Genomic DNA, 24,195 nt, shown 5'->3' with positions numbered 1-24,195 from the left:
AATCAACTCAAACCCATCAGCGAGAGAGAGAGACTGTCAGAGAACTTCCTGCATCCAGTCCTGACCCTGTCACACTCAGCAGCTGCTCGCCCAGACCCCACTCTCCTCAACACTGAACATTGTTACCGAGACACTTCAAATACTGTTGAGAAAAGGCAGGAAAGGTCAAAGTTCACAGCTGTTTTGAATAGAACAAAGTTTAATATCTTCTCACCGTTTCTCGGTAACCACATGAGACAATGGTTTTCTTATTTGGTTCCTTTGATTTTTCTTGTTCCTGACTGAGAAATATTCCAAACCTCAGATCAACCCTCCCACTTGTGTCGTGTCCCAGTCTCAGTTACAAGCAACACATAATGACACACACACTTTGAAACAGACAACACGGTCACACTTTCCTTCAGTGAGATTAGGGTCGAGCTTTTTTCCCAGGTCGAATGCAACTGTGAACAAATTTGTATCAAAGAAGTTGCCTTTGAAATATCAGCACTGAATTTCTGTCCGAGGAGGAAGAGCCATTCCAAACTCACATCCTTCACAAAGGCTGCTTTCTCCTGTGAATGAAATTCATCATGTAATTTGAATTCTAAGTTGAAGTTCACAAGACACAGACGTAAATGTTGATACGGAAACTTCTCAAGCATATTGCAAATCTGAAATAAGGCTCCGCTGGGAATCGAACCCAGGATCTCCTGTTTACAAGACAGGTACTTTAACCAACTAAGCTACAGAGCCAGATCACAAGTGCTGTTGCAATTGAAATCTGAGGTGGTTACTATTTATTCTCATCCCACTTCTCCACAGGTCACAACAAAAATTTTAACTTTTCCCACTTACTGATACAGTCAATCATATGCTCTATTTTTCCCAGAATAGAAGACACTTAATGAACAACAAAATTATCAGTTTCTTACAGAACAAGTTTTAACTAATCATGAAGTAAAGCATAAACACACAGGTGGAAATTTTAAATGCTCCCTTTTTACCTTAACCAACATTTAAAGTCCCTTTCTTACCTCAGCTGAACACACGCACACACACATACTGAAAAAAAAGGGATTTTTCTATACAATTCAGGGCTCTGTTAAAGACAAAAAAAAAAAACACTTGGACTGATTACTTGCTCATTTCTGAAGAAAACAGCAGATGAGATATGTTGTTCCAAAATTGACATGCAGTCTAATTTCCGAGTACATGTACACAGGTCACTCGGTTCTTTTAGAAGAGTTTATTTAGAGGCGGGGTTGAGAATTAATTTTAGCAGGCTTTCTTCAAAGACAGAATATGAGACGAATTGACACAGTGAACTTCTCAGAGTCTTTTCAAGATTTGCTGCAAAACATGGTGGGTTGCGGTCTTCTCTCATTCCTTGACACTTCTTCTGGCTAACTTTATCAGCTGCTCACTCCAGAAGGTAAAACACAATGACTGCTCCAAACAAAAGCTTGCGATTTTTCTGCCCTCTTTGGTGCGCGCTGCTGCTGCCGGGCTTGTCCAATCAAGAGGCACGACTGACTTCTCTGTCCACATTTCCCCGTTACCAGGGCTTCTGTTCTACATTTAGCTTGAGTTGTGACAACTTGTCAACATAGTTGTCAAATTAATACTTTCAGTGCCCTCTTGAAAAATAACTGGTCTTACATTTATTCAGTTTGATTATAATTTCCTCAACAAAATAAAATTCACAAAAAAAAAATTCAAAGTCCCTTCCATAACATCATGTACTTTCCCTGAGCTACAGGTTATTGCAAGTCTCTCTGGCTGTCTTTTTTTCTGTTGATTTTGCACTCAGGTTCTTTCTGAATCCATGTGTTTGCAGTTCTTTGTGCGTGAGAGACATGGAGATATGCTTAAAGATTTCCCAACAAATTATTCATATCTCCATCTTTCTCCAAACTTTGTGCAAACACATTAATGTGGGAATCACACACACCAGGCCGTCAAACCTCTCCGCTAAACATTGAAAGGTGACAGTGTTTATTGTGACGGGGTTCCATTTATTCAGACACATCTGGTATAAAGGTAATAGTGATCAAGATGTGATTCACACATGTAATGTATTTGTATATTATGCTCATGAGGTAATGATGTAAATAAACACGTCCTTGCACTTCCCACACTTGGTGTACATTTTCTCTGCTGATGCCCCCTGACTATATCAGAGAAAATGGTGATGAGGATGAGATAAAAGTCCGAAAATATTGGCAGCAAACAGCAGCAGGGACGGCAGTGAACAAGATCAGCCAGCTCCTGGTGAGCTACCTGCTCGGATGATGGAGATTTTGGGTGGATTGTGTGAAGCCTGGGCCACAGACTGTCTCCTCAGATGAATGAGATGCCGCAGGGTCTCAGTGTGCATCCGATTCAAAGTGATATTTTGGGAAAATATGGCTACACCCATGGGATACATGGCTCGGAACATATGAGAGGGCTCGAGAACCATTCAGTTCATATATTGAAAGAATTGAAATGTTTTTCAGAGCTAATAACATATTGGAATGTGAAGATGAAAATATAGAGGTCAAGACTCTGAATAAAGCAATTCTTGAGGGCAAGAAAGCAATTTTGCTAATGGAAATTAGCCTGGAAGTGTATGACCAGCTGACAAAGCTTTCTGCTCCCATCAAGGCAAAAGATGTGCCATTCAAAACAATCATCACCAAGTTAGAGGAACATTTCAACCCTAAGCCATCAGAGATCACGGCAAGCTAGAAATTTGGAACCAGAAAGCAGAAAAGTAGTGAATCAGTTGGTGAGTACATTGTGACACTGAAGAATTTATCACTGCATTGCAGCTTTGGCACATTCTTAGACGGTACATTATGAGACAGATTTGTGCTTATATTGGTGAATGAGAAAAGATACGAAACACACAAATTCCGACATTTGAGCTAGCGTGTCAGATTGCTCTTTCCATGGAGATAGCATCAAAGAATGCTCGGGAATTTCATCCTGTGCCAGTGATAGTAACACACTTCAGGGGAGCTTAAAAAAAACTGGAAAATGGGCTTTCAAATGGCAGATAAAATTTACACAGAGAATTGTGAAGTGATACAATTTGGGAGGAAGAATAAGGAGAGGCCATATAAATGAAATGTTACAATTCTAAAGTGGGTGCAAGAACAAAGAGACAATGTACACCAATCTTAGAAGGTTTGAAAAGGCTGCTAAGAGAAAACAGGACACTTGGCTTTCTTAGTGGAGACATAGAGTAAAAGCAAATAAGTTATGATAAACCTTTATAAAATACTGGGTCTGAATGGTCTACTCCTGTACCTCCACAGAAAGCTTCCATTCCAGGTTTACACACACTCGTCAGGATCACTCTCCACAGATCCCACCACTCCATGCAAGGATATCTCCCTCACGATCAGATCACAGGTCCTTAGTCCTACCACATCCAGTCATAAATGATGGTGGACAGATGAGATGAGGAGGCTCCAAAAACATCCCCATCCTCAATGATGCTGGAGCCAAAGCTGAAGCATTTCTAACAATCTTCTGTCAGAAATTGCTCAGTGGATAATTCATCTCGGCCTCCTGAGGTCCCCAGCATCACAGTTTCCAGTCTTCAGCCAATTCGATTCACTCCACATGATAGCAAGAAACAGATGAAGGCACTCGATACAGCAAAAACTATGGGCCCTAACAACATTCCGGCTCTAGTACTGAAGACTTGTGCTCCAGAACTAGCTGCACTCTCAGCCAAGCTGTTCCAGTAGAGCTACAACACAGGCATCTACTGGACAATGTGGAAAATTGCCCAAGTGTGCCCTCTCCATAAAAAAAATCAGGACAAATGCAATCTGACCAATTGCCGCCCCATCAGTCTACTATCAATCATCAGCAAAGTGATGGAAGATGTCATCAACAGTGCGATCAAGCACCGCACACTTAGCAATAATCTGCTCATCGATGCTCAGTTTAGGTTCTGCCACGGTCTCTCGGCTCCAAGCAAATACTAGCAGGTAGAGTATAATGTGGGAAAATGTGAGGTTATCCACTTTGGTGGGAAGAATGGAAAAGAAAAATATTATTTAAATTGCAAGAGACGACAGAATGCTACGGTGCAGAAGAACAAAGAACAAAGATAATTACAGCGCAGGAACAGGCCCTTCGGCCCTCCAAGCCTGCGCCGATCCAGATCCTCTCTCTAAACATGTCGCCTATTTTCTAAGGTTCTGTATCTCTTTTCTTCCTGCCCATTCATGTATCTGTCTAGATACATCTTAAAAGACTCCATCGTGCCCGCATCTACCACCTCCGCTGGCAATGCGTTCCAGGTGCCCACCACCCTCGGCGTAAAGAACTTTCCACGCATATCCCCCCTAAACTTTTCCCCTTTCACTTTGAACTCGTGTCCTCTAGTAATTGAAACCCCCACTCTGGGAAAAAGCCTCTTGCTATCCACCCTGTCTATACCTCTCATGATTTTGTACACCTCAATCAGGTCCCCCCTCAACCTCCGTCTTTCTAATGAAAATAATCCTAATCTGCTCAACCTCTCTTCATAGCTAGCGCCCTCCATACCAGGCAACATCCTGGTGAACCTCCTCTGCACCCTCTCCAAAGCATCCACATCCTTTTGATAATGTGGCGACCAGAACTGTACGCAGTATTCCAAATGTGGCCGAACCAAAGTCCTAGAAGGATCTGGGTGTCCTTGTACATGAATCACTAAAAGTTGGCATGCAGGTAGAGCAAATAATTAGGAAGGCAAATGGAATGTTACCTTTTATTTCAAGGGGAATGGAGGACAAAAGTAGAGAAGTCTTGCTGCAAATGTACAGGGGTGTTGGTGAAAACACACCTAGACTACCGTGTACAGTTTTGGTTTCCTTATTTAAGGAGGGATATCCTTGCAGTGGAGGCAGTTCAGAGAAGCTTCACTGGATTGATTCCTGTGATGAAGGGGTTGTCTGATGAGGAGAGTTGAGCAGGCTGGACCTGTACTCATTGGAACTGAGAAAAAATGATAGGTGATCGTATTGAGACATATAATATTCTGAGGGGGCTTGACGGGGTAGATGCTGAGAGGATGTTTCCCCTCATGGTAGAATCTAGAACTCAGGGACACGGTTTCAGAATTAGGGGTTTTCCATTTAAGAAGGAAATGAGGCCGAATTTCTTCTCTCAGAGATTCATTAATCTTTGGAATTCTCCAGCGCAGAGAGCAATAGAGGCTGGATCATTGAATGTCTTCACGACTGAGTTCGACAGACTTTTATCTACCAGGAAGTCAAGGGTTATGGGGAGCAGGAAGAAAGTGGGAGTGAGGCCATGATCAGGTCAGCCATGATCCTATTGAATGGCGGAGCAGGCTCGAGGGGCAAAATGGCCTACTCCTGCTACTATTTCTTCTGTTCTTCTGTTCTTATAACCTCATTGCAGATTGGTTCAAACAGAGACGAATGAGTGGCATTCCAGAGGAGAGGTGAGCGTGATTGCCCTTGAGTGAGTGTGGCATCAAGGATCCCTAGCAAAATTGAAGTCAATTGGAATCGGGGGAAAACTCTCCACTTGGTGGAGTCGTACCTCGCACAAAGCAAGATGGTTGTGGTTAGTGGAGGCCAATCATCTCAGCCCAGGACATTGCCTCAGGAGTTTCTCAGGGTAGTGTCCTAGGTCCAGACATCCTCAGCTGTTTCATTGTTGACTCAGAAGAGTCAGAAGCGGGAATGTTCCCTGCTGATTCACAATTCCTCAGATACTGAAGCAGTCTGTGCCCACAAGCAGCAAGACCTATACAACATTCTCAGCTGATAAGTGACAAGCAACCTTCTGGCCACACAAGTGCTAAGCAGTGAACATCTCTAATGAGAGAAAATCAAACCATCCACCTTTTGATATTCAGCAGCATTACCATCGCTGAATCCCTCACCATAAACATCTTGGGGGTTACCATTGACCAGAAACTAAACTGGACCAGTCACATCTATGCTGCGGCCAGAAGCGTAGGTCAGAGATTGGGAATTCTGCAGCAAGTATCTCACCTCCTGATACACCAAAACCTGTCCACTATCTACAAGGCACAAGTCAGGAGTGTGATGGAATACACCTCACTCAACAACACTCAAGAAGCTCAACACCATCCAGGACAAAGCATCCCACTTGATCAGAACCTAACCCACCACCTTAAACATTCACTTCCTCCACCACCAGTACACAGTGGCTGCAGTGTGTACCATCTCCATATGAACTGCAGTAACTTGCCAAGTATCCTTCAACAGCACCTTCCAAGCCCGTGACCACTACCACCTCGAAGGACAAGGGCAGCAGATGCATGGGAACTCACTACCTGCAGTTTCCCCTCCAAGTCACTCACCATCCTGACATGGAACTATAACGCCATTTCTTCGCTATTGTTGGGTCACAATCCTGGAACTCCCTCCCCAATAGCACTGTGGGTGTTCCTACACCATATGGACTGCAGTGGTTCAAGAAGGCAGCTCACCACTGCATTTTCAAGGGCAATTAGGGATGGGTAATAAATGCTAGACTTATCAGCGATACTCGCGCCCAAGAATGAATAAAAACCAAATCACTCTCCAAAGATTCCCCACAATTCAGGCTGGGACATTTACTTCAGGGGCACAGAGCTTTATATAACTACAACATGAGTTCCAATCTTCAGATTCCATTAGCCTTTCACATTATTTTCTACCAGTCCACTAGCTTTTAGTGATTCAGCACTCGGGTCTCTGCTTCTCCAGTTTCTAACATCTCACCACTTATAACAAACACTCTGATCTATCTTTCGTAGGTACTAGATGACCCCTCATTTTAAACTCCATCTGCCAAAGCATTGCTCACTCACTTAATCTATCAAGAAGATTTGAAAATAAATTTCTTGCCAAAGGATACTGTTCTCCTTCTGCTCCCTCGCCGTTTGCTTTTCCCGTTAGTCTTTCATTTGGTGTAAATCCAGAGAAAGTAAAGATGGAAGGAAGGGAGGGAGGGAAAAATCTTCCTCCTTTTCGTGATCCCAATTTGATCTTCATTCCAGTCCAATTTGGGTGAAGAATTCCAATTGTCTGTCTCAATTTTAATAAAGTATAAACAATTCTGGAATCACCTTCCAGATATTGACAAGAACAGGTTTCCAGGCCGACTGAACACAATATTTCCCCCCCTGGAAACAACAATGCACTAGACAGTTCATAAACTAACAACAAGGATGGGATTTGAACCCACGCGCGTGAAGCACAATGGATTAGCAATCCATCATGTTAACCTCTCAGCCACCTTGTCAACTGTTTTGGTGTAGTGGTCACCTTCAGCTCAGATCCTGACTGTGCAGCCAGATGTGCAATGATGGAAATGTAGCTTCTGTAAGTAAATGAAATTTCCATCACATCAGGTCATGGCCTGTTGGGAATGGAGCGGTGTGAAACATTCCAGACCATGTCCAACACGTTTCTACTCAGTGTGAAAACTCACCACGGAAAGACTGGAACATACAAACATTTGATCACACCATGATTAACAGCACTCAGACATCTGAACCATTAGGTCACTGACGAAGTCATGATGACTTCTAATTTCTCATGAAATGACAACTGAACTGACTGGAAGAATTGCTTTAACTCCACATGATCAGAGAGACACAGCCTCAGCCGACTTGTCAGGTGGCGTAAACAGATATTACTGCTTCTGATCTTCACCAGAACAGAGAGTGAGATGTAACATTGATCATCAAACAGACTATGAGAGAATACAACAGAATAAAACACATGGAGAGACACTGTGGAATAACAAATAGATTTGACTGGAATGTTGAATTTTAATTGGAATGGATAAAACACCAGAAACAACTGATTAAATTGAGATTCTCATCATTATATTGATCTGGGACAGAAAAGAGAAACTGATAGAAAGAAGGGAAGAAGGAAGAAAAGAAAGGATGGAACTGTTTACTTTTTTCAGTTTTTTCACTTGCCCATCAAAGCTGGATAAAAAAGTTGCAAATAACAGAGAATTTCACCAAAAAGGGAGATTAAATGCTGCCGAAACCTTGGATTGAAGGATGCCCCAACAGATCACCTGTTTAACTGTCTCCTCACTGGGGGATTTCAATCAGTGAGCAATATTATTCACTACTTTTTTTGTGAAATGAACTCAGAACTGTCACTTGGAATTAATATCTGTGTTCCAACTCCTGAATAATAAAATTGTGAGTTTCTCAATATTTTCTGGACACATTTCCTGCTGAAAGAACTAAGAACTCTTTTCTAATTTACACAATACTATATACACACTCATCAAGCCTCCTAAGCTGGCATCCTTGGTGCTGCTCTCTCTTCTCCCAAACCTCATCTCATGTGACTGTTACATCATCACTCTGACAGTGGGAGAGGTTGATCCCACTGTCTTCAGCATTAACCCTTGACATTCTTATGCTACACTGTCTGTCCAAAAAATGGTTAGAGAACTTCCTTCATTTATCGAAACACCAACAGCTGCCAGTTGTAAATCAACTCAAACCCATCAGAGAGAGAGAGAGAGAGAGAGAGACTGTCAGAGAACTTCCTGCATCCAGTCCTGACCCTGTCACACTCAGCAGCTGCTCACCCAGACCCCACTCTCATCAACACTGAATACTGTTAAGGTGACCCTTCAAATAATGTTTATAAAAGGCGGAAACATTCAAAGTTCATCGCAGCTGGACTGAATAGAACAAAGTTTAATATCTTTTCACCGTCACTCGGTGACCACATGAGAGACAGTCCTTAAATCAGTCGCATAAATTATCAGCTGTAAGAATGTTTGTCATTGGGTTGAATAATTTCTGTGTGAGAAATATTCCAGCATCATAAACCAGGGGAACGTGCTGACTGAGCTGTGTCTTCATCTCTTCTGGTCAGTCGGACAGTTCACCCTTCATTCTGCTCTGATTCGCTTTCCCCAAGCGGATCTTCAGATTCTCAAATAGTCATAGAGTCGTACAGCATAGAAACAGGTCCTTCGGCCCACCGCATCCATGTCGACCATAATGCCTATCTATACTAATCCCACCTGCCTGCATTAATTACATATCCCTCTATGCCTTGCTCATTCAAGTACCTGTCCAGATGCCTCTTAATTGTCACTACTGTTCCTGCCTCCACCACCTCCTCGGGCAGCTCATTCCAGATACCCACGATTCTTTATGTGAAAAATTTACCCCTTTGATCCCCTTTAAACCTCCTCCCTCTCACCTTAAATCTATGCCCTCTAATTTTAGTCACCCCTCCCATGGGAAACAGACTCTGGCTATCTATGCTATCTATGCCTTTCATAATTTTATATACCTCTATCATGTCTCCTCTCAGCCTCCTTCGCTCCAGGGAAAACAGACCCAGCCTGTCCAATCTCTCTTGATAACTCAAGCCCTCCAAACCAGGCAACATCCTTGTGTTTCTTTTCTGCACCCTTTCTAGCTTAATCACATATTTCCTGTAATGCGGCAGCCAGAACTGCACACAGTACTCCAAATATGGCCTAACCAACGTTATGTATAACTGTAACATGACGTCCTAACTCTTGTACTCAATGCCTCGGCTAATGAAGGCAAGCATGCCATACGCCCTCTTCATAACCCTGTCTACCTGTGTTGCCACTTTCAGGGAACTATGTACTTGCACACCAAGGTCTCTCTGCTCAACAACACTCCCCAGAGCCCTGCCATTCACTGTATATGTCCTGCCCTGGCTTACCTTCACAAAATGCATCACTTCACACTTGTCTGCATTAAATTCCATTTGCCAAGCCCTTGTCCACTTTCCCAGTTGATCTATATCCTGTTGTAACCTTAGACAACCTTCTTCACTGTCCACTATACCACCAATTTCGGTGTCTTCTGCAAACTTACTAATCATGCCCCTTACAATCACATCCAAGTCATTAATATATATGAAAAACAACAGGGGGTCCAGCACCGATCCCTGCGGCACACCACTGGTCACCGGCCTCCAATCTGAAAAACAACCGTCCACTACCACCCTCTGCCTCCTGTCACCAAGCCAATTTTGCATCCAATTTGCTAGCTCATCCTGGATCCCATTTGTTCGAACCTTCTGGACCAGCCTACCAAGTGGGACCTTGTCAAAGGCCTTGCTAAAGTCCATGTAGACAACATCCATCGCCCTGCCCTCGTCAATCCTCTTGGTCACTTCCTTGAAAAACTCAATCAAATTCGTGAGACATGATTTCCCACGCACAAAGCCATGCTGACTATCGCTAATCAGACCATGCCTTTCCAGAAGCATATAAATTCTGTCTCTCAGAATGCCTTCCAATAACCTTCCCACCACTGATGTAAGACTCACCGGCCTGTAGTTTCCTAGCTTATCCCTTCTGCCCTTCTTAATAAAGGCACAACATTAGCTATCCTCCTGTCTCCCGGTACCTCACCCGCGGCTAACGATGACACAAAAATCTCTGCCAGGGCCCCAGCAATCTCCTCCCTTGCTTCCCATAGCATCCCAGGATACACCTGGTCAGGCCCTGGGGATTTATATCCACCTTAATGCACTTCAAAACCTCCAACACCTCCTCCTTTGTAATGTTGATATGCTCCAGGATATCAGTGTTCCTTCCCTTGAACTCACTAGCTTCCATGACCTTCTCCACGGTAAATACGGATGAGAAATATTCATTTAAGACCTCGCCCATTTCCTGTGGCTCCACACATAGATTGCCACACTGATCCTTAAGGGGACCTACTCTCTCCCTAGCTACCCTTTTACTCTTAAAATACTTATAGAATCTTTTAGGATTCTCCTGTATCTTATGTGCCAGGGAAATCCCATGGCCCCTTTTCGCCCTCCTAATTTCCTTCTTAAGTGTACTCCTACATCCCCTATACTCATCGAGTGAGTCGCTCGATCCCAGCTGCCTATACCTGACATATGCCTCCTTCTTTGTCCTGACCAGACCTCAATATCACTCGTCAACCAAGGTTCCCTAAACTTGTCAGCTTGCCCTTCCATCTAACAGGAACATGCCTGCCCTAAACTCTTCCTATCTCATTTTTAAAAGCCTCCCACTTACCTGCAAACAGCCTCTCCCATTCAACTTTTGAGAGTTCCTGTCTGATGCCATCGAAATTAGCCTTCCCCCAATTTAGGACTTCAACCTGAGGACCAGTCCTATCCTTTTCCAGAACTATCTTGAAGCTAATAGAGTTATGGTCACTGGTCCCAAAGTGCTCCCCCACTGACACATCAACCACCTGCCCAGCCTCATTTCCGAAGGGGAGGTCGAGTGTAGCCCCTTCTCTGGTAGGGCCATCCATATACTGCTTCAGAAAACTATCCTGGACACATTTAACAAATTCTTCCCCATCTGATCCCTTAGGACGAAGGCAGCCCAGTCAATATTAGGGAAGTTACAATCACCCACTATTACAACCCTATAATTCCTACACCTATCTGTGATTTCCCTACGTATATGCTCCTCCACATCCCTCTGACTATTGGGGGGCCTATCGTATAATCCCATCAAAGTGATCACCCTTTTCTTATTTCTAACTTCTACCCACAGGTCCTCGCTGGACATTCCCCCCCGGATATCCTCTCTAAGTACTGCCGTGATGTCCTCCCTAATCAATAGTGCAACTCTCCCTCCTCTCTTACCTCCACCTCTGTCACGCCGAAAGCTTCGGTACCCTGGAACATTGAGCTACCACTCCTGTCCATCCCTCAACCACGTTTCCGTAATAGCTACAATATCACAATCCCATGTACCGATCCATGCTCTGAGTTCATCTGCCTTACCTGTCAGGCTTCTTTCATTAAAGTAAATGCAGTTTAGCCTACCAGACCTTCCACGCTCCCTGTCCTGCCCCTGCCCAGCCTGCCTACTGGACTTGCTTGCTTTAACCTCTACATTTGCCTCAACCATCTCATCTGAGAGATTACTACTTTAGATCCCACCCCCTGCAAGACTAGTTTAAACCCTCCTGAGTAGTACTATCAAACCTCCCTGCAAGGATATTGGTCCCCCTCCAGTTCAGATGCAACCCATCCTTCTTGTACAGGTCACCTCTGCACCAGAAGAGATCCCAATGATCGATGTAGCTGAAGCCCTCCCGCCTTCGCCAGTCTTCAGCAACGCATTCATTTGCCTTATCCTCCTATTCCTACCCTCACTATCACGTGGAATAATCCTGAGATTACAACTCTAGAGGTCCTGCTTTTTAACCTTCTGCCTAACTCCCTATATTCACTTTGCAGGACCTCATCTCTCTTCCTGCCTATGTCGTGAGTACCAATATGGACCACGATCTCTGGCTGCTCACCTTCCCCTTTCAGAATGTCCTGCAGCCGCTCCGAGACATCCTTGACCTTCGCACCAGGGTGGCAACATACCATCCTGGAGTCTCGTTTGTGACCACAGAAACGCCAAACTGCACCCATTACTGTAGAATCCCGATCAGTATAGCTCTTGCAACATTTTTCCTCCCCTGCTGTGCAGCAGAGCCCTCCGTGGTGCCACAAACTTGGCTGTTGCTGCTTTCCCCTGGGAGGTCATCCCCCCGCAACAGTATCCAAAGCGGTATATCTGTTTGAGAGGTGGATGGCCACAGGGGACTCCTGCACTACCTGCTACTCCGTCTGGTGGTCACCCATCTCTTTTCTGCCTGTGCAGCCATTACCTGCATTGTGACCACCTCACTAAACATGCTATCCACAACGTCCTCAGCATCGCGGATGCTCCACAGTGAATCCACCTGCAGCTCCAGTTCCGTAATGTGGGTAGTCACTAGCTGCAGCTGGATACACTTCCTGCAGACATGGTCACCAGGGACACCGGAAGCGTCCCTGATTTCCGTCAAAGCGCAGGAGGAGCATATCATGGGGCTGAGCTCTCCTGTCATGACTTACCCTTTGGTTAATTAGTTACTACCTTCATTAAAAAATACTAATTATACTAGGGTAATTGTTCTACCCACTTCAATCTAAAGTCCTTAAAAAAAAAACACTTTAGTAGTACTCACCTTATCACCAGAGGATTTTTTTTCCAACAAAAAAAAACAACTTTCCCCTTATTTTTTAAGATATTCAAACAGCTGCTACTTACCAAGCAATCGGCTTGCAGCTCTCCTCTGATGTCACTGTTTGCCTTTTTTGTTCAATATTCCAGCGCATTGGAAGAGGTTCGACTGCTCTCCGCTCCCGGAAGGAAAGAGACTGGGCCTCGATCCTCGGGGCCGATTTACAGGCTCCGCTCCCGGTGTTCCCCCCACAGGACCGCTCTGCTCCTCACCTCTCCACTCTTGGAAGGTAAGAGCAAATCTGGACACTGGGTTTTCTTATTTAGTTCCTTTCGATTTTTCTTGCTCCTGAATGATAATATATTCCAACCTTGGATCAACCTTGCCCTGTCTCCCAGTCTCGGTTAAAAGTGACACATAACGGCACCAACACTCTGAAACATACAACATGGTCACACTCTGCTTCAGTGAGATTAATGCTGAAGCAATTTCCATGTCGAATGCGATTGTGAACAAATTTCTTTCGAGGAAATTGTGGGTGATTGAGTATTTGCACTGAATTTCTGTGCAAGAAGCGACAGTTTCAAACAGCCATTCCCAAATCACTTCCTTCACAAAGACAAAAACTGTGCTGTCTTAACGTGTGACGCAACTTCACAAACAAATCTGAACTCGAAGTTCAGGAGAAGACAGAGAAGTGCATAATTGACAGTGTAATCTTTGAATCATAATTTTCTGTTTCTTCGCTGAAGTGAGGCTCAACCCGAAGACACGCGAGATTACGGAAATCTACAAATTTGGAATGAGAAAGCATAAAGTAGTGAAACAGTTGGTGAGTACATTGTGGCACTGAAGAATTTATCACTGCAGGGCAACTTTGACACATTCTTAGACCGTACATTATGAGACAGATTTGTGCTATCTTGGCGGATGAGAAAAGATACTAAACGCACAAAATCCCACATTTGAGCGAGCGTGTAAGATTGCTCTTTACATGGAGATAGCATCAAAGAATGCTCGTGAATTGCGTCCTATGCCAGTGACAGTAACACACTTCAGAGGAACTTAAACACACTGGTAAAATGGGCTTTCACAGAACAGATAAAATTTTACACAGAGAAGTGTGAAGTGATACAGTTTGGGAGGAAGAATGAGACAATGTACACCAATCTTTTTTGATCAAGGTTTGAAAAGGTTGCTCAGAGCAAACAGGACACTTGGCTTTATTAATAGAGGCAAAGAGTAAAAGCAAATAAGTTATTCTAAACCTTTATAAAACACTGGGGCTGAATGGCCGACTCCTGCACCTCCACAGAAAGCTTCCACTCCAGTCTCAGACACCCTTGTCAGGATCACTTTCCATACATCCCGCCACTCCACGCACGGATATCTCCCTCAGGATCAGATCACAGCTCCACAGTCCTGCCACATCCAGTCGTGAATGGTGGTGGATAATTAAATAACTAACAAGATGAGGAGGCTCCAAAAACATTCACATCCTCAATGATGGTGGTGCTGAGCACGTCAGTGCAAAAGATGAAGCTGAAGCATTTGCAACCATCTTCAGTCAGAAATATTAAGTGGATTTGATCTGTGCTAATTTCAGCTCCTCATGCTCGCTGGTGCCTTGGTTCTCTGGTGCTAATTTCAGAGTAAATCATGCAGCTTGACAATTGGAGCCAAAGAAAAAGACACAGGAGAGGTTGAAAGTGCCAAAACCTGGGATTGAACCAAGAACTGTTTAACTGTTAGTACAGCACGAACTCAACAAAGCTATTTCAACAACACACTAAAGCCACCATTCTGTCACTGCTTTGGAAGACAATATATACATTAAAGTGTTTGTAAAAAGTTACAGAACACAACATGTGAGTAATATTCCCCATTGTTATCTCAGTACTGATGGATTGTGAAGTGGGAGACAGCCAGAAGTCCCACTGAGCAGCACTGACCCTGAGCTGTGAGTGAAATGAGATAAAGTTCAATCCTTAGCAGAGAGATTCTGGAGAGAGGTAAGAGTCCTGAATCAAGGAAAGACTTTCTGACATAATAAAAGCCAAATACTGCAGATGCTGGAAATCTGAAATAAAAACAAAAAGTGCTCGAAATATTCAGTAGGTCTGGCAGCATCTGTGGAGAGAGAAAGAGAGAAAACATTTCAGGTCTGTGACCTTTCATCAGAACAGACAAAGGTTAAAAAAGAATTAGGTTTTAAACAAGTGAAGGGGAGGGGTGTGTGCGAGAGAACAAAGGGGAAGGTGTTTGATAGGGCAGAGGGCAGGAGAGATTAAATAACAAAGCTGTCCTGGGACAAAGGCAAAGAGTGTGTTAATGCTTGTGGTTGCCTGACACCAGTCATGCTCTGAAGTTATTGAACTCAATGTTCAGTCCATAAGGCTGTAGAGTGCTGAATCGAAAGCCAGGTGCTGCTCCTCGAGCTTGCGTTGATGTTCACTGGAACACTGGAACAGGCCAAAGACAGAAATGTTGACATGAGAACAGGGGGGAGTGTTGAAATGGCAAGCAACCAGAAGCTCAGGGTCATGCTTTCGCACTGAGCAGAGGTGTTCCACCTAATCTGCGTTTGGTCTCCCCAGTTTAGAGGAGACCGCATTGTGAGCAGTGAATACAGTATACATAATTGAAAGAAGTACAAGTAAATCGCTGCTTCACCTGAAAAGAGTGTATCGGGCTTTGGATAATGAGCAGAGAGGAGGGAAAAGGGCAGGTATTATATCTCCTGCGATTGCATGGGAAGGTGCCTTGGGAAGGGGACGAGGTGTTGGGGTAATGGAGGAGTGGACCAGGGTGTTGTGGAGGGAACAATCCCAGCAGAATGCTGACAGGGGAGGGGAGGATGCGTTTGGTGGTGGCATCACGCTGGAGGTGGCGGAAATGGTGGAGGATGATCCTTTGGATGTGGAGGCAGGTGGGGTGGAAAGTGAGGACAAGGGGAACCCTGTCGCAGTTCTGGGAGGGAGGGGAAGGCGGAGGGCAGAGGTTGAGGGTCCTGTCAACTACACTGGGAGGGGGTCGGGGCGGGGGGAGGGGGGTGGTCGATGAAATCTGATGAAATTGTTGAATTTAATTTCAAACACTCCTTGAACTCTCTGCCGATGAAGTCTGAAAAAGGGAAGAACAACCACACAACAAGGGTCTCAAATCCAAGACCCTGAGATTAAAAGTCTCATGCTCTACCAACTGAGCTAACAAGACCTGATACAGTACTTCTACTCTGTCTGTTATTGGACGGATGCAGCTGTTGGCTCCACGCCAAGGGCGGGAGTTTGTTCCACCAACCATGAAGCAGCTTCCCATCAATTCCCCAGATTATCAGTAAATCCACTTCCAGAAGCCTCAAAGTGTGATATATTCCTCTCACTCATCAATGATAAAACTGAAATCTTTTTACCTTCCAAATACTGCCATCTATTTTGTCAGTATTTATTTCTCTCTCCTTTTTATTTAGTTCATGCATTCCTTAGGAATTTGTTTTCCAATTATTTCTGAGGGAAGAAATGAACAGATCTGGCGGCTCAAAACTGGGCATCCATGAGGTACTGTGGGCCATCAGCAGCAGCAGAATTGTATTTAAACACAATATGTTACCTCATGGCCTGACATATCCCTCACTCTACCATTACCATCAAGCCAAGGGAACAATAGTGGTTCAATGAAGTGTGCAGGAGGGCATGTCAGGAACAGCACCAAGCAGACCTAAAAATGAGGTGTCAACCTGGTGAAGCTACAACACAGGATTACTTGCATGTCAAACAGTGGAAGCAGCATGCAATAGACGAGCTAAGCGATCTCACAACCAACAGATCAGATCAAAGCTCTGCAGTCCTGTCACATCCAGTCCTGAATGGTGGTGGATAATTAAACAATTAACAGGAGGTCAAGGCTCCACAAATATTCCCATCCTTAATGATAAGGGAGACCAGCATATCAGTGCAAAATACAAGGTTGAATCATTTGCAACCACCTTCAGCGAGAAGTGCCAAGTTGATGATCCATCTCGGCCTCCTCCTGAGGTCCCCAGCATCACAGATGCAGCTAATCCAATTCACTCCACATGATATTTGCAGCGGTTCAAGAAGGCAGCTCACCACCACCTTCTCAAGGGCAATTAGGGATGGCGCCCATATCCCATGAATGAATAAAAAAAAAAATCAAGAAATGGCTGAAGGCTCTGGATACTGACAACATCCCGGCTGTCGTGCTGAAGACTTATGCTCCAGAACTAGCCGTGCCACCAGCCAAGCTGTTCCAGTACAGCTACAACACTGGCATCTACCCGGCAATGTGGAATATTGCCCAGGTGTGTTCTGTACACAAAAAGCAGGACAAATCCAACCCGGTCAATTACTGCCCCATCAGCCTCCTCTTGATCATCAGTAAAGTGATGCAAGGTGTCGTTGACAGTGCTATCAAGCAGCACTTACTCAGCAATAACCTGCTCTTCATTGCTCATTTTGGGTTCCGCCAGGGCCACTCAGTTCCTGACCTCATTATGGCCTTGGCCCAAATATGGGCAGAAGAGTTGAATTCAGGAGGTGAGGTGAGGTGACAGTGACTGCTCTTGCCAAGAGCATCAAGGAGCCCTTGCAAAATTGAAGTCAATTTTAATCAGGGGAAAACTCTCCACTAGTTGGAGTCATACATCGCGCAAAGGAACATGGTGATGCTTGTTGGTGGCCAATCATCTCGGTCCAAGAACATCACTCAGGACTTCCTCAGGGTAGTGTCCTAGGCCCCAACCATCTTCAGCTGCTTCATCAATGACCTTCCCTCTGTAATAAGGTCAGAAGTGGGGATGTTCGCTGATGATTGCAAAATGTTCTGTCGCATTAACATCTCCTCAGATACTGAAGCAGTCCAAGTCCACATGTAGAAAGACCTGGACAACATTGGGCTTGGGCTAACAAGTGGCAAGTAACATTCACGCCACAAAAATACCAGGCAATGACCATTTCCAACAAGAGAGAATCTAACCATCTCCCCTTGATATTCAATGACATTACCATTGCTGAATCCTTCACTATCAACATTCTGGGGGTTACCATTGAGCAGAAACTGAATTGGATCAGCCATATAAATAGCATAGCTACAAGAGCAGGTCAGAGGCTGGAAATTCTGCTGTGACTGACTCACCATCTACAAGGCACAAGTCAGGAGTGTGATGCAATACTCCCCACTTGCCTGGATGAGTGGAGCTCCAACAACACCAAAGAAACTCAACACCGTCCAGGACAAAGCAGCTCGTTTGATCAGCACCTCATCCACGACTTTAAATATTCATTCCCTGCACCACCAGTGAACAGTGGCAGCAGTGTGTGCCATCTACAAGATGCACTGCAGCAACTCACCAAGCCTCCTTCAACAACACCTTCCAAACGCCCGACCTTGAGAACCTGGAAGGACATTGAATGAATGGGAACACCACCATCTGCAAGCTCCCCTCCAAGCTACACACCATCTTGACTTGGAACTATATCACCGTTCCTTCACTGTCACTTGATCAAAATCCTGGAACCCCCTTCCCAACAGCACTGTTGTTTTACGTACAACACATGGACTGCAGTGGCTCAAATAAGCTGCTCACCACCACCTTCTCAAGGGCAATTAAGGATCGACAATAAAGGCTGCGTTTGCTGACAACACAACCACTAGGTGGCACAACTCGCTTTCTCCCCCTCCTTCGCACCGGCCGCTTCCACCCTCCACAGTCGCTCACTCCAGACCTCACTGCTCCCCCCACTTCCCTGGACGATTGTCCCCCGATCGCGTCACCCCATTCTCTGGTCGCTTGCTCACTCCCCACCCCCCCTCCACTCCAGCCGCTAGCTCCATGCTGCGCTGCTTCCCTTCTCTCGGCCACTTGCTCCCACGTTTGTCCAGTCTCCACGCGCCGCCCGAAGAAGTAAGGTGGGCTGCAAAGTGTGACGTAGGTGCGAGTAGTGAGTGGCCTAGAGGAGGGAAGTGGCACAGCCTAGAGCTAGCAGCTGGAGCGGGGATTGGGAGGTTGAGAGAGAGCAGCCAGAGAGCTCGGTGACGCGAGCGGGGAACGATCGGCCAGGGGAGCATCGAGGTGTGGAGCGAGCAGCTGAGAGGAGGAAGCGTCGAGGCCTGGAGCGAGTTGCCGAGGGGGGAGAGCTCCAGCCTCAAAGTCTCCTATTCAGCCGCTTCCTCCAGCTGAGTGAGGGGCTGGATACCCGATGACGCTTTAGCGCACATGAGCGAAGATGGACCATGCGCGGATATGCGATGATGTTGGCGCTGCGCAATGACATCATCCTGCGCATGTGCCACTTAATCCTGGCAAGATGTAGCTGTGCCTATGAGCAGCTTGGCACAGTCCGATGATGTCAGCGGGCCGCTGCATTGACAGGAATCACATTGTGTCAGCAGTGCCCACATCCCATGAAAGAATAAAAAAGAGATTTACCACAATGGTAGCAGGGTGAGGGATTTCAGTTATGTGGAGAGATTGGAGAAGCTGGGGTTGTTCTCCTTGCAGCAGAGAAAATTCAGAAGAAATTTGACACATTTGTTCAAAATCATGAAGTTCTTTAATAGTTTAAATAAGGAGAAACTGTTTCCAGTGGTAAAAGGGTCAGTAAGCAGAGGACACAGATATCAAGTGATTGGCAGAAGCACCAGAGATGACATGAAGAACCATTGTTTACACTGCAATGTGTTGTGATAAAGAAAGAAAAGACTTGCATTTATATAGCACCTTTCAAGACCACTGGACATATCAAAGCACTTTGCAAACAATGAAATACTTTTGAAGTGTTATCACTGTTGTAATGTCAGAAATGCAGCAGCTGAAACCCACAAACAGCAATGTGATAATTACCAACTGATCTGATTGAGAGGCAAATATTGATCACAACAGAGTGAATAATTGATGCGTCAGTTTCTGTATCTGAAGTGTGACTTAGATCTGCTGTTATTAACCGAGGCAGCGCTGCAGAAGGATATGTTAATAACCTCTCACTAATCAACTGCAAACAGTCAGAATGTATAACTGTGAACAGCACTTTCTGCAATGTCAGGGCTGGAAAATTGAGGGAGGGAGAGACACTGTCAGTATCTGAGTGCACACAGCACTGTACAGAGAAAGAGCCAATATACCGGGGCTGAGACACAGTGCATCTTTTCACATTTAATCACAATAATATCCACAGTCAGGAATTGAAAAGGATGAAAAACCAAATAACAAGAGCAAAAGTAAGAAAACTAAGCAATTATAGATTAGCTGATAAGCTTTCACTGTGTTACCTGGTAGTCTACTGTTTTATATTCAATGCTCTCTCCACTGTGGCCAGGGAATGATTACTTCTCAAGGGCTGAATATTAACAAAACTTCTTAGAATTTAAAATCTTTCAAAATTAATTCCATGGAGCTAATGGGGAAAAGTCAAATAACTGCATCAATTACAGGAGAGCTGGTTGGTGATGACGTGGATGTGTCTGCAGTGTGCAGGACCAGACTGTTTCTATAGATTCACAATGAATGTTCCACCCTTTATTTGGAACAGTAAAACTGATGGTGGACAATGGCTATTCTGGTTGCAGCAACCTGAAGATTTAACTCATTAACACCCTGCTTTAGGGGAATCGAGAAAGCATAACACCCAGCTCTGTCAGTTAGTGTGCTTGTTTGCTAACCCACAATTTGTTGGTTCAAGCACTTAAAAGGATGAGGCATTATTAACTTAAACTCTTCTACATCTGCTGTATTACTCTTGCTGTTGATTCTTCAAAGATAAGGTTAATCAAGACTTTCTTTGTGAAATCCATGCTGACTGTGTTTTATTATATTTTCATTTTCATATGTATTTTCTACTTTTGGGGATTACAGGATATTGTCATTTTGTATTGATTTTATTTTTATTTATTGCATTTATTGCCCATCCCTAATTCCCTGGAGAAGGTGGTGGTGAGCTGCCTTCTTGAACCACTGCAGTCGATGTGGTGCTGTTAGGAAGGGAGATCCAGGATTTTGACCCAGCCACAGTGAAGGAACGGTGATATAGTTCCAATTCCAGGATGGTGTGTGGCTCAGAGGGGAACTTGCAGGTGGCGGTGTTCCCATGCATCTGCTGCCCTTGTCCTTCTAGGTGATAGAAGTCATGGGTTTGGAAGGTGCTGTGTCAGGAGGCTTGCTGCGTTGCTGCAGTGCATCTTGTGGATGGTACACGCTGTGTGTTGGTGATGGAGAGAGTGAATATAGTGAATGAGGCGCCAATCAAGTGGGCTGCTTTGTCCTGGATGACGTTGAGCTTCTTAGGTGTTGTTGGAGCTGCACCCATCCAGGCAATGGAGAGTATTGCATCACAATCCTGACTTGTGCCTTGTAGATAGGGGACAGGCTTTGGGGAGTCAGGAGGTGAGTTACTTGCCGCAGGATTCCTAGTGTCTGACCTGCTCTTGTAGCCATGATATTTATATGGCTACTGCAGTTCAGTTTCTGGTCAATGGTAACCCCCAGGATGTTGATAGTGGGGGATTCAGCAATGCTGTTGAATGTCAAGGGGAGATGGTTAGATTCTCTCTTGATTCAGAAGGTCATTGCCTGGCACTTGCGTGACTCGAATGAGAAATATCCTTATTGTAGGGTATTGTATTGTACTGTACAGTGACTACACTTGGAAAGTCCTTCATTGGCTGTAAAAGGCTTTACAAAGTCCTGTGGTCGTGAAATGCATGTGTTGCTTTTTCCATTGTTATCAGTGTCATTTTGATCAAAAGATAGGTTTCGTGAGCACAAGGTTTAAATCAATGTTGATTCAAATAATGTAAAAGCATCTATATTCTTGCACTGTACTTAATAATCACCATCTTCCCATCCTTACAGAGTACAATGTTTTTGACCCTGAAATTGATACCACAATCTCAGTCCCTCAGACAATTTCAGCCCAGTTCTGATGAAAGATCACAGATCTGAAACGTTAACTCTGTTTCTCTCTCCACAGATGCTGTCAGACCTGCTGGGTATTTCCAGCATTTTCAAGAGTCTCGATTTAATGAACAGGAAACTTGTTTCAGATCAGATTGGGAGACAGTGTGAAACCATTCCATTGTACTCATGTCTGAGATTCAGAGGACAGTTGGCTGTTAGTGGAAGACATTAATTAAATGTACCTAGCAACAGCTCAGACCAATTATTATTTTACATGGTGGTGTGATGGCCATCCAGGGGTTAAAAGTCGGGTTCTTGCAAGGTTTCAGTGTGCAGGAACACTAGAAGACCTCAGGGGTAAAGGCTCAGATCATCAACCAAGTTCTCCACCTGATGAGGGATCTAGACTGGACAAAGAGGACTTAGACACTTTGAGACCAAGCTCGACCAGTCCACACACCTGCTAGAGCTGTCAAGTTATATTCCCCAAGTTTGTTAAGTATAATTTTACTTCCAATTATTAAGTACTATTTGACTCTCAATAAAAGATCTGGACTTATTAATCAAGTATCCCGTTGCTTTAATTGGTTAAAGTCATGCCCAAAGAGATTGTCCACAATCGACTTTCCAGAACTGAAAGATAAGTCTGCAAGGATTGCTAATTTTACAGCCCTGTTTAAAAAGAGAGATAAACCCAGGAACTACAGACCAGTTCATCTAATGTCAGTGGTGGGGAAACTTTTAGAGACAATTATCCAGGAGAAAATTAACTGGCACTTGGTCGAACATGGGCTAATAAATGACAGCCAGTACAGATTGGTTAACAGAAGATTGTGTCTGAAATAATTAATGAATTAATTTCTTTGATGAAGTTTCACAGAGAGTTGACCAGGGTGGTGAGGTTGATGGTGTGTGTCTGCACTTCAAACTTGTGTTTGAAAAAGTACCATAAAATAGACTTGTTAACAAAATTTGAGCAGATGGGATTAAAGAGGCAGTGGCAGCGTGGATACAAAATTGGCTGAGAGACGGAAAGCATAAAGTAGGGTGAATGCTTGTTTTTCAGAATGGAGGGACTAATCCAGCAATGTCACTGTTGTTGCAGTGTGTGCAGTGTCTGACCCTGAGCTGTCCTGAGGAGGGGGCTGTTTGTGATGTTCCTGTGGGGTGTATTATCATCAGGGTATCTCTCTGAGCTGTCACAGGGATGGGGCAGTGTGTGAGATCCTTGTGCATGTCATGCAGGCCCACTGGCGTGTGGTTCCATCCTGATGCCAAGAAACAGAGCCCCATCTATGGGCAAAAAGTCTCACTTCCCTGTGGGTGTCTTGAGAGAGAAGAAGGCTTAGGGAGTAAACCTGGACAGTAAATCCGGAGTGGAGTCCCATACCTGTTACTTATCAGGTAGTTTTCCAGCAACTCCTACAGCAGAGCTGGTACCAAACAGTGCTGTTTTTTTCCTTTCCTTTGGACAATACTAGCAATGCTGAGAGGGGGTCCTGATGCTCAGTGTCTCCATACTATTTGTCCAGGCCTGTGCCTGGAGAGGACACTCCAGCTTCATGGTTAAACATCAGCAAAACATGGGAAGAAGCAGTTACCGATTATAAGCTCTCACTCAATTGGTGTAGAGTATGAGCACCAGGGGTTACTTTTGACAGTGGGAGAGATCATCGCGTCTCAATGGATAACTACCACCTACTCCAAGCTGTGCAGCCGCCAGTCAGTTAGATGCTGTCCTGCCACGACCTACCTGCTTCAATGGGTGCTTGCACCTTCGAGAGATATCTCTCAACTGGCGGATTGATAATCTATGCACCAGGCAAGACAAACTCAACAAGGAAGACACCAGTGCTTCGCATCACAAGCTGGAATGCAAGGACCATGTGTCCTGGCCTTACCGACAACCTTCTGCAGCACACACAAGACAGCTGTGATTGACAAGGAACTCACAAGGCTCAATGTGGACATTGCTGTGCTGCAAGAAACTGGACCCATTCAAAGTGGATCCCTCAAAGAGAAACACTACACCTTCTTCTGGCAGGGGAAATCCCAAGAGGCAACTCGTGAGCATGGAGTGGGTTTCACAGTAAAAAAACACGCCACTTGCAATGAGTGAACCCTCCACAGTTGGCTCAGAGAGACTTCTTCCCCTTCACTTGTTAACAAGCGCGGGCCCAGTTAATCTCATGTGCATCTATGTCCCGAAACTCACCTCCACCCCAGATGTCAAGGATCAATTCTATGAGACACTTGACACTGCCATCAGTCGAATTCCCAGCACTGAGGGACTGTATCTTCTAGGGGA

General features: G+C 44.7%; 1 non-coding gene across 1 annotated transcript; it reads right to left on the bottom strand.

The window, feature by feature from the left end:
* Window positions 1-661: 661 nt before the first annotated feature.
* trnat-ugu (transfer RNA threonine (anticodon UGU)) lies at window positions 662-735 on the bottom strand. The gene has a single exon. It is a non-coding gene; the product is annotated as a tRNA-Thr (tRNA).
* Window positions 736-24,195: the final 23,460 nt, after the last annotated feature.

Source organism: Heterodontus francisci, unplaced genomic scaffold, assembly GCF_036365525.1.
Source record: "Heterodontus francisci isolate sHetFra1 unplaced genomic scaffold, sHetFra1.hap1 HAP1_SCAFFOLD_102, whole genome shotgun sequence".
Taxonomy (NCBI): Eukaryota; Metazoa; Chordata; class Chondrichthyes; order Heterodontiformes; family Heterodontidae; genus Heterodontus; species Heterodontus francisci.
Note: the sequence above shows the minus strand (reverse complement) of the source record. Positions and strands in the feature narration are given on the sequence as shown.